An 11,078-nucleotide genomic window follows, 5' to 3' on the forward strand; every position below is an offset into this window, starting at 1 on the left:
CAACAGTAGTTTTTGAGAGCTTGCTTTGTGCCAGCCCCTGACGCAGGCATTGGGGATAGGCAGGGAGTTCCTGTCATCACAGCAGAAACATTCTAGGAGGAAAGAGGTTGTGGTGGGCGCGGCAATACGGACAGGCTCAGAGCTCCCCGTACCTCACCCGGTCTGGAGAGGATCAAGCAGGGATCTCTGGGGTAAGTTCTGATCCCGATCTTTAAGGATCAGCTGGAGCTTCCCAAACCAAAGAACTTAGAACATGGGAAGAAAGTGGTATTTCAAGACGGGTAGTGGGAGGACATAGGGAAAAAAGGCACTATGGGATGTTACATGAAATACAGACAGCTGCAGTTAACTCCCTCTATGCTGAGCAGGTCTGTCCCACACTATTAACACTGGATTATATACAGTTTGAGACTTTTGTTCTCAGTGGTTGATGCCTGTCAATCTAGGCGGTCCTAGGAGAACAGGAAACAGATCTTCATGCGCTTCTCTATCCAAAGCTGTATTCAGCAGCCATTGTGAACGGGGAACTTTTGTAAGAATCGGAGGTTAGGCGAAAGACTCACTAACTCCCCCCCAGGATTGGCCTCAGGGCACAGCAGCCTCTTTCCCAGGGGGACCCAGTTTTAGTTTTCTTGGTTCAGCCCCAATTTGTCTCCTGATTCTTAGGGAATCTGCGTCTTCATTTGTGAAAACTGTGCCTGATTCATTTGTGATTTTTCAACACCAGCAACTCCCCTCCAAAACCAGGAGGTATGGAGGGACCCCCTACTGGGAAGGAACTATGTGCCTTTAACCTTTCTCTGCAGGGATCCGTAGAAAACACAGGATCAGGGACACTTTGATCTGAAGGGCTGCCTGTGTGACCCCAGCAGGGTGGAATAATTTAACAGACTACGTCTCTTTTTGTTCTTCATTTATTTTATTATGCTTATTTTTTAAAATCCCATAATACCAATGTACCTAAAGGAAATAGTGAGTGCTTCCTCTCACACTCCACTGCCATTCCTCAAAAGGTGGTCATTTTTATCCGATTGTTTTGTATCCTTAAACATTTCTTATGTATATGCAAACAACAAATACACACATACATGTATAATTAAGGGATATATATTGATATACATATCCTTTAATTTTTTCACAAACATTATACCATACATGTTGTTTAACGCCTTGCGTTGTTTTTGCTTACCATAACATGGATATCTTTCCGTAATGGATTACTTTTTAAACTTTGCTTATAGTTCTCGATCCATAAGAGAACGTAACCCTCACCGTTCCCCCGCATAGTGGAGTGTCTCTGAACTCCAAGGAGGGCTGAAAGGATGGTGAGGCTCCATCTAGTAGGATTCCCTTCCTTTCAAGGGATCTTATCCAATGCCTCAAGGAATAACAAGGCAACGAAGGAGCAAGACGAATGAAAAAACTAATTAGTTATGTCCGCGACTCAGCTGCCAGGGTAACAACTTCCTAAAAATATAAAATCCAGCCTGATCAAAACCTTTCAATGGAAGATCAGGAAAATGTTCAGATTCCCTAGCGAACGTCCTTCCTCTTTTGCTGTTCCCTCTGCTCAGAATTCTCTTCACAAGCCTTCAGGGGCCCAGTCACCATCCACAGCTCAGGCATGCACCACCACGCCCTGGAAGACCAGCGGACCCTTCTGGTGTCGCCTGGGTGCTCCCGCGCTGCCAAGGCCGGTTTCCCACCATGAGAGCGCTTGACTGGTGCTTCTGTTTTGCGTGTCTTCCTGCCACACAGAGAACCCACACTGGGTCTTTGCAGCCCCACAAGCTTACTAAGATCCTGGAGTGCGACATGCACTCCATTAATGTCTGTCGAATAATGACTGGAAACCTAATCAATTATTCATACTACTACACTCGCAAGATGCTCCAAGGCTCTTCAAAGACCAGAATTGGAATTAGAAATCCCGCTGCTCACCCACAGGCCTCCCCTCCCAGAGGTCCTGAATCTGGAGAATTCCTCGTGGGATGGTCCCATAAGGTCCCTTTAGCACCCAGAGTTTGGGGCGCTGCCCGGGTGCGGGGCAGATCAGGCTGGCAGTCGTTTTCTTTAAAGTCTATCTGTGATGGGAGTAAAGGAGAAATAAAGATTTTATTTCACCAAATGCCTGCTCCATCTTGATTTTGCAGTTTCGCCTCTCAGGGAAGCAGCAAAAAGACTCAGGATTTTAATCCAATAAGAAGAAAGCTGCCACGTGGGCTATTTGACTGCGAATAGGGTACATGAGAACCTGTCATTCAGAGCCCGGATAGCTCAGTCGGTAGAGCATCAGACTTTTAATCTGAGGGTCCAGGGTTCAAGTCCCTGTTCGGGCGTGGGTTGTTTTAAACTCCAAAATAAATTTGAGTATGTTTCACCACCATTCTTCCCGAGCAGGTGTCAGGTCATGCAAAAGAAAGCTGGATTCTGCCCTCAAGGAGTGTAAAAACCAGGGGCCAGCCCAGATCAACTCTGGGTTTTGCAGAAAAGGTGAAAGACGAGGAAGATGCCCGCCAACTTTCTCCCCCAACTTCCATCCTTTCTCTTCCAACTTTTGTATCATTTGACTTGAGGTATTGTTTCCTTAAAACTAACGTGTAATACTTTTACACTCAAAACCTCAATAAACACATAACCAAGAAAATTGCACCCCTGTCGTCAGAGTCATGATGGTAATGCTCCTGGCAGTAACTGCGCCGCTTTGGCACTGAGCAACAACAGATCAGGCACTTTTTAATAAAAGCGCGGTGAGAAAACTGGGGTTCCAAGAAATATTTCAGATGGAGATACGTGCTTATTAATCACATTTCCAACTGAGAGTCACCCTTCACCAGATGTCTAACGCGCTGATGGGACCCTGACTTGCGAGTCTTGCTGTGCAGACAAACGTCTTTGAAGACTGTCTTCATGTCTGTCGTCATTGAGAAAAACTTGCAAGAGCAGCGAGTTGACTACGCTGGGAATCAAACCTGAGACCCTCAGCTTGTAGACCATATGTGATAGCCACCACACTATGAAATTCCATGCCACATACAGATCATTCCATGATTTGTGATTTCTTTTAGAGGTTTAAGCTCTTCACTTCCTCATAGCTCTGTACTAAGTAATGTCATCTCATTGTCGTATGCCCGCTAAGAGCTGCATATGGGTGCAATGGGATTGGGGACAGAGGCGAGCATCCAGAGGAGATATTACGTGTAAGGAGGGGAAGGGACTCCAGTCCCGTCCAAAGATGCAGCAGCAAAAACCCTGCCGAAACCCGGGATCGAACCAGGGACCTTTAGATCTTCAGTCTAACGCTCTCCCAACTGAGCTATTTCGGCGAGGACAAGAGCCTTTTCTACCCCGTTAAGGAAATTTAAAAGAAAAAAAAAAAAGATTCCTCTTTCTTTCATCTCCACTTTTTCAGTTCTTAATGTCACCTTCCAAATTGTACTATTTTTTGCTCTGAGGTTTTGAGAGCAGTGAATTAGAAAACTAATTCCAGTGATGTAAGGAAAATTTCGTGTTCTGCCTTGTCTCGAGCTGCCTTTTATTGTCTTCCTATTGCTTTCTCTACCTCTCCCCAGGCCTCTGACAAGAGGAAAGACAGCCACCAGCTAAGTGCCTACGGTGTGCCCAGCGCATGATCTACATGGTCTCATTCAATCCCCACCCCCTCACCACTCTCGTGAGGTTGATATGATGATATGATAATTTTTAAATGAAATAACTAATTTGCCCCAAATCATCCAAAGCTGAACTGGAGCCACCCAGCTCCAAAGCCAGAAAGGTCTTGGTCGACACAGACTTTAGCTTTTTTTTTCTTTCTAACTTCTCATGCTTTGATGAAAGGGAGAGGGAGCCAACTTGAGGAGGGGAGCAAAGAAAGAACTAAGAGGCCTCAATGCTCTCCACCCCCTGTCCTCTCCTTGCCCCAGCCTGGTCTGTTCTTGTTGTCAGGAAATGACTGGAGCAAAGAGACTCCACTTTTCAAGGTTGCCAAAAAATGAACTTGATCACTTTCCAAGGGACTCCCTCAGGAAGAAGAAGTAAAATTGGAGTGTCTGCCACAGATCCTTACCTCGGTTCTCTCCCTGGAATGCCATCTGAGCCCCATGATTCACAGTCTTCAAGAAAGAAGCCCGCCTTCCCCAACAAACCGGCTTCTTCCCTGGATCAGTAACAACTGCTGTCCTTTCAGCACACAGCAACCCACACAAGTCACGTGAATATGGGCTTATGATCTTGGGCATATTGGGAATATATTTCTTTGAAATGGTTCGTTACCTGTTTCAGTATATCTCTTCTGTTTCCTCCCCAGATTGAAAGCTCATCAATAATAATAATAATAACTACAATGTATTGAAGGCTTTCTTTTAGGCAAAGACTCTATTAAGTACTGTGCATGCATTGTTACTTCATTTAATCACCACAAGTTTACGAAATGGATGCCGTTATTATTATTCTCTTTTTGTTGTTGAGGAAGCTGCCCTTTGGAAAGAGGGAGGTAATTGTGAGTCTGTGTTGGCCCGGGGTAAGGCATTCCTGAATGAAGAGTGAAGGCTCTGCCTCACACTTGAAGGCTGAGTCCATCTTGGCCTTGCCCCACTATTCAGGACTCCTTGGGTGCCATACTCCGTCAGCAAAGAGGGCGGCCGACTCAGTCAGCCTGGATCCCCATCCTGTTAATGAGATCAAGATGGACTTTCTTCTGTTGCCTGGCAGAAGCAAGGAAGGCTCAACCGCTAGCTAGCTAAGCAAGGATGCACCTGGTCCCTTCACCTCACAGGGAACGTTAGTTTAGTCTTGGTGAACCCATGCCTAAGCTTCTCTTGTGTCCATAACCCAACCTCCTCAGAAGCTCTCAGAAGCCGAATGCTTCCCTTATTAACTTGTAGTCGGTGGGAGCTAACTTTTTTTGTTTTTCAGACACCAGGACTCGTCCCATTCCAGCCCCTTGAATGCTTTCTTTCCCAAAACGCACCTTCTTCCTCCCACCAGCAGAAGTTGCCTTCTCAACCTCAACTTCTCCCTGTATTCAGGATCACGCTTTGGGGTGAGGGAAGAGATCTGACCTCGTTTGGAAAGGGAGAGTTGCTCTGTTTGGTGCATCAGTTTCTAGACGGTCATCTCTTCCTTCTCAGAGTGCAGAAGTATTCTCTAGAAGGGTAAGGGAGAGGGGAAAGGGGCAGGATCCGTGCCATATAACGCAGGCGCCTAGCGGAGGGAACCCAAGAGAGAGGGTCAGTAGGGGCCACCCACAGAAGAGCGCAAGGAGGTGGCCACTGGAGGAGTCTCGGGTACTTCCCGAAGGCGTCTGTTCCCCCTTCCTTTAATTACAGCAGCAGTTGAGACCCAGCAGCCGAGCCGGTGGTTGCAGCATAAGTCAGCCTGTTTAGTGCCCGAGCGTGATGCACCGCAAGTCTGCCAGATGCCTTTTTGCACAAAGGCCTGCAGTGTGGGTCCTCCTGGAGGCCTGGCTTTTCCCCGGGAAGCGGTTGGACTCACAGGGTACGCGCTCCAGGATTTTACTCCCTTCTCTAAGAACAACCGGCTAACCAAAGCAGCATCCTAAAGCTGGTTCTCATTTTTAAATTATTATGAAAAAAGAGAGACGCCGCCCGAACAGGGACTTGAACCCTGGACCCTCAGATTAAAAGTCTGATGCTCTACCGACTGAGCTATCCGGGCTCATGGAAGAAAGTCCCCTCTGGTGAATGAAGACCATGTCATCGTGTGCGCCGGGAGCTAATGGGCACGGCGTTGGATGAACTCCCGGATTCCTCTTTTGTGTGTGATTCAATCCAATTCCAATCCGCGCATCCCGCGGGGTTGGGAAGGCGAAGTGGGGAGTATGGAAGGAGAGCGATTAGGTGCTTCTTTGGCAGCTGAATATAGATTTCTTAAATCAAATAAAATAAAACACGCCCCCTTTCATTTAGAGACCCCTTGGCAAATGTGAATCCCGCGGAGGGAGGAGAAGCTGCTTATTCCCTGTCCCCGACTGGGTGCTACGTGTTTCTTTGCCTTAAACGCAAAGCGCACAGGATTGGTGACCACAGTTCACTATTAAAAGTATCAGACTCCCCCTTCTTCCGAGAAGGCACCACTTCGCAGTTCCTTGTCCCCATCCTCGATGCCCACCTCAACAAGAAGCGCGATGCGGATTAGCTGAAAGAGACGATCTGGGCCCCGGCCAGAAGCGGTGGCAGCCACCACTCGCCCGGGCTCGGAGCGCGCTCCCCTGCCCCCGCCTCCCTCGCCCGCCCCGCCCCGCCCCACTGCCAGGCCTCTGCGCACGCGCGCTCACGCCGCCTTTCCCGGGCTGAGCTCACCCTTCTCCTCTTCTCACCCTTACACGCTACTGTTTTCGTGTTACACATCCCACCATGCCCTTTCAATCTTCTGGGCCTCTGCACGTGCTACGCCCTCTCACTGGAATGCCACCTCCCTTTCATTCCTTCCCTTTCGCGCGCCCCCAAGCTGCTTTGAGAATGAGCTTGACCGCCATCCATCCCGGGAAGCTCCTGGTGACCAGCACCATCCCTGGTCTTCGCCTTCCCTGTACGGTGGATCTTCTACAGGCTGAGCTGGCAAGCGTGCAGGGAGCAAACCTTTGAGAGCCGTGTAATGGATGCTTTAACAGAGGAATATGCAAGTGCCTTGGTAACACAGAGGACAGACTAGAAGGCGGGCAGGGTAGAACCTGACCCTGGCAGGGAACAAAAGGCATTGAGACTGTGCCTTCAAAGGTGAGTAGGAGTATGCCAGGCAAGAATGGTGACTCAGGCAGAGACATCCTGTCTTCTCCTCGGAGCCTCTCGCTTGTATCTCAAGTACTTCCCACAGGGACTCCCCCATTCCTCTTCAGGCTAGAAACGGGGAAGGGTTTGCCTTTCAAGGCAAAAGCCTAACATTTCCTAGGAGTATGGCGACCACTTCCATGGTCCCAAGGTGGTTGACGTTTGCGCAGAGCACTTTAACTGGTGAGCAATAGTAACAATCTCACCCTTTCCTCATAGCTGTGTGAAACACTTTACAGCATGCTGTCGGGATTGAATAGAAAGATAGATAGATAGATGGAGAGATAGAGAGATAGATAGATGATAGATAGATAGAGATTTGTTTTAAGAAATTGGCTCAGGGGATTGTGGGGACTGGCAAATCTAAAATCTCCGGGTTTAGCCAACAAGCAGGACTTTCAGGTAAGAATTCATGTTGCTGTCTTTAGTCCGACTTGATCAGGGCAGCGAACTGGAGAGTCAGGCAGGTTTTCTATGTTGCAGTCTTGAGAATTCCTTCTTCATCAAGAAACCCCAGCCTTTGTTCCTAAATCTTCAGATGATTGGATGAGGCATACCCCGGGTATGGAGAGTATTCTGCTTTACTCAGAGTCTATTGATTTAAATGTTAGTCACATCGAAAGAACACCTTCCCGGCACCATCCAGACTGCTGTTTGACTGAACAGCTGGGCACCATAGCTAGCCAAATTGACACATAAAATTCACCATCACATATGCTGAAATATGCCATGCAAAGTTTGAACTGCCCAATCTATGAGTCTACAATTGTGTTGGCCTTCCTTTGGGCCATTATTGGGTTTTTCAAGAGTCCCTTATTAAAATGCATCCTTCCACCCAAATATTTGGGGGATTAAGCCCATGTCTGCTGGCATCTCCACACAGATTTAAAGGAAAGGAGAGGGCATATAATGGGTCCAAAAGCAGTATTTCCCCCATTTTGCCTTTCATCTCATGGAGAGTTTTTACAGTGTGAGCACTGAATCTCTTTCCTCTCTCCCCACAGCTCGGCATAGCACCTAGCCAAAAGTAATCCATTCCCTAAGCTGTGTTTCATTGCACTACCTTGAGCGGAGTGGCTCATCATCCTAACAAAGTTCCCCCCCCCCCCCCCCCCGCCCTTAGGATCCAGTCCAGAGCCTACAAATTCCCCTGTCCTCTAATCACCATCCCAGACCAGTGTGGACAACTCTGGAAGCCAGGGGACAGGTGGGATGGCTGATTCTCGGAGTGTTTCCTGGTGATTCCCGCCGCAGTGTGAGAACAGATCAGCTGACGGACGGAAATGCCTTTTGTAAACTGCTAGATGTCGAGAATAAGAAACTACCGGTCTCTTCTGAAATCCCGTTCGTCCTGACTCTAGTTTCTGAGTGTCTTTGCCGGGGGCACGTTGGGGGTGGGGGTGGGGACTCATCGAGTTCAGAGCTATGCGAGAATATGATGTACAATAGTGGTTTGCGATTTAGCAAATAAAAATAGTTAAATTTCAGAGTTAAACATTTTAGAGAAACAAATAGTTAACATTTCAGAGAAACAGATGACAAATAGTTAAACATTTCAGAGAAACAATGAATGTGTACTTTGTATATTCTACGCAATATTTGGGACATGAGTATTCTAAAAAATATTCATTGTATCTCTGAAATTCAAATTTAATTAGGAGTCCTGTATTTGACCTGATAACCCCATCCCCACCCCCACCCGGCCCCAAGAGCTGTCCTAGGTCTTTGTTATTGTTAAACCAGCTGCACCAAGCCGAAGTCAAGGGTTTCTTTCGCCGAGGGGGGCAGGGGCTGTCGCCATCCCCGACGGTCCCCTGCCCGCCCCGGGACCGAGCGGGCAGTGGAGGCGGTGCAGCGCCGCGGCCGCCGAATTCCCCTGCGAGCCCGGGCGCGCCCGTCCCTTCGACCCGCGGAGGAAGGTTCCGACGCCCGCAGCTCCTGGAACGCGGTCAGAAACAGGAAAGAAAAAGGACTGAGAGGATCAGGAAGGAAGTGAGCGGCGCGCAGTGCGTGCGGAGAGCGTGGTCTCACCGAGACCCAAGATCAAGGAAGAGAGACTGACTTTACAACTAGCAGTTTAAAAGCAACGGCATAAATCCTTTCTTGGTTTCCAGTTTCCTGTCTCCCTTCCAGAGGAAAAAGGAGGAAGATCAGTCCTTCAGGGTCCACCCAAGCAGGTTACCAACCACGTGCCCACAGGGTAGCAGACTGGATTCTCTCATAAATAGGCCCAGCCTGCCAGGTAAGTAGGGTAGAGCGCCCTGGAACGGCCCTTGGCGATGAGGCCTAAAACCTTTGCCGAAACCCGGGATCGAACCAGGGACCTTTAGATCTTCAGTCTAACGCTCTCCCAACTGAGCTATTTCGGCGGTTTCTGGAAAGCGATTTCCGCATAACCATAATGAAATAATATTTGCTCCGTAGTAACAAAAAGGTTATTGTACGGTTTAGCTGGAAGTAGGCATTTAATAAACACTGCAAAAGAGAAGAGGCAAGGCCTCTGTTTAAGCTAAAGTGGTAAGTAATTTCACTTTTCTCAGTTGTTTTTTAACTGCCCTGGAATTCGCTTTTTTCATTTAAAAATAAATCAAGGACTTTTTTCAAGTCAGGTGTATAGACCTATTTCATTCTTCTTGATCCATGTGAGGTATTGGATTGTATGGATATAACACAATCCATTTAATCAAATTCCTAATGATGGATGTTTAAATTTTTTTTCTAGTTTTCATTATTGAAAACAATACTGCAATGACTATCCTTTTGTATTTGTTTTTCTTGTGAGAAGGCAGATTTTGCAAGGTCAAAAGATATGAACATTTTGAATTTTTTCTGATATCGTCAAATTGGACTCAAAGAAATGTATGCAAGAATGTATGCAATTAAAATTTTAAATGTTTTTGGACATTGTCAAAAAGTAGAATTGGCTCAGACTTCTCTCAAACTCTGGGAAGCAAGTTGTGGTTTATTAATATCCTCTACTACACTCATTTTATTCCACCTCCCCCTCCTGCTTCATGATTTTGCATCCCTTGCATTCACGTATCTATCATTGCACTAGCCGTGGTCGTAACTGAATCAGCATCGCTGCAAATGGGGCTTAGGATTACATACTTTTTTAAGTTGACCAGGCAATTTTAATGTGCAGCCTCTCTCAGTGTCCCAGTCCTCAGTTCTCACAAAAATGTAGCTATCACATATAGACCCATTTTCTAATTTGCTTACTCAACCTCTTCACTGGCAGCTCCAACTCAGAACGTCCAAGAATGAACCTATCTTTCCCTCTAAACTTGTTTATCTTACCACCACCTTCCACTGAGTTTCCCAAGCCAGAAAAATACACATTCCTTCCTCCCTCCCTCTACTCCCAACCCATAACCATACCCAAGAGCTGTTTTTACACTTCGGTGTTCACTTCCCTTCACTCTCGCATCTTCTCCAATCTCTTCATTGGCCTTCTTACCTATAAATCATTTTCCACACTGGAACCCATCATCCTGCTTAAAAATCCGTCACCGGCTTCCTAGTTGAAAACAAAAACCAAGGCTTCCTTATATGGTATGTGAAGACTTCTGTCACTTGGAGGTCTTACCTCTCTCCAGCACCATGTCATTGCTCTCTCCTTGACCCTGAACTCTAGCCATTCATGCAGCCATCCAAACTCAGGATGCTTTCCTTGACTTTGCTCTTCACCTTTGCCCATGCACCATTTTTCACATTGCCCTCCCTCTAACCCGTTTAACCTGCAATTCTCAGCTCAGACACATTCTCCTAGTTCCAGAAGCCTTATCTGACATGTCTCTATCCCCTCCCTCCCCATTCCTACAGGCTCCCTGCCCCTGTACAGTGCTTTCACACCATTTATCAAACCAGATCGTAATGTACTGCTTGTTTGAGCTCTTTCTTGCCATCTGTATCCCTAATGTATGCTACATAACAGGCTGCAGTAAATGTTGAATGAATAAAGGAAGACGCGCCTAGCCATGTCTCAGGGCCAACTGGTTCTTTACTAACTTCTAAAATCACCTGGTCAAATTCAGAAGATGTGACCTCTGCAAGGCTATTTATAGAAGATTCTGAGCTCTTTCGTTCTTGCATTTAAATTATGCCTCATCTGACCATCCCGCCTCCTTCCCTGGAGGGATCAATGTGAACCAAAAGAGGAGCACTTTACCTGAATAGATAGTAGAAAGGAAAGTCTGCGAAGAGTATAACCACAGATTATTTTATGAGCCTTGGAAGGGAAGACCATGAAAAGACAGGAAAGCTTCCCACAGGGCAGGTCAGAGTACT

General features: G+C 47.1%; 4 non-coding genes across 4 annotated transcripts; 1 reads left to right on the forward strand and 3 right to left on the reverse strand.

Moving 5' to 3' along the window:
• Positions 1–2,266: 2,266 nt before the first annotated feature.
• TRNAK-UUU (transfer RNA lysine (anticodon UUU)) lies at positions 2,267–2,339 on the forward strand. The gene has a single exon. It is a non-coding gene; the product is annotated as a tRNA-Lys (tRNA).
• A 914-nt stretch (positions 2,340–3,253) lies between these two features.
• TRNAF-GAA (transfer RNA phenylalanine (anticodon GAA)) lies at positions 3,254–3,326 on the reverse strand. The gene has a single exon. It is a non-coding gene; the product is annotated as a tRNA-Phe (tRNA).
• A 2,277-nt stretch (positions 3,327–5,603) lies between these two features.
• On the reverse strand, positions 5,604–5,676 carry TRNAK-UUU (transfer RNA lysine (anticodon UUU)). The gene has a single exon. It is a non-coding gene; the product is annotated as a tRNA-Lys (tRNA).
• Positions 5,677–9,084: 3,408 nt separating this feature from the next.
• TRNAF-GAA (transfer RNA phenylalanine (anticodon GAA)) lies at positions 9,085–9,157 on the reverse strand. Its single transcript has one exon. It is a non-coding gene; the product is annotated as a tRNA-Phe (tRNA).
• Positions 9,158–11,078: the final 1,921 nt, after the last annotated feature.

Source organism: Equus asinus, chromosome 17 (genome assembly GCF_041296235.1).
Source record: "Equus asinus isolate D_3611 breed Donkey chromosome 17, EquAss-T2T_v2, whole genome shotgun sequence".
Taxonomy (NCBI): Eukaryota; Metazoa; Chordata; class Mammalia; order Perissodactyla; family Equidae; genus Equus; species Equus asinus.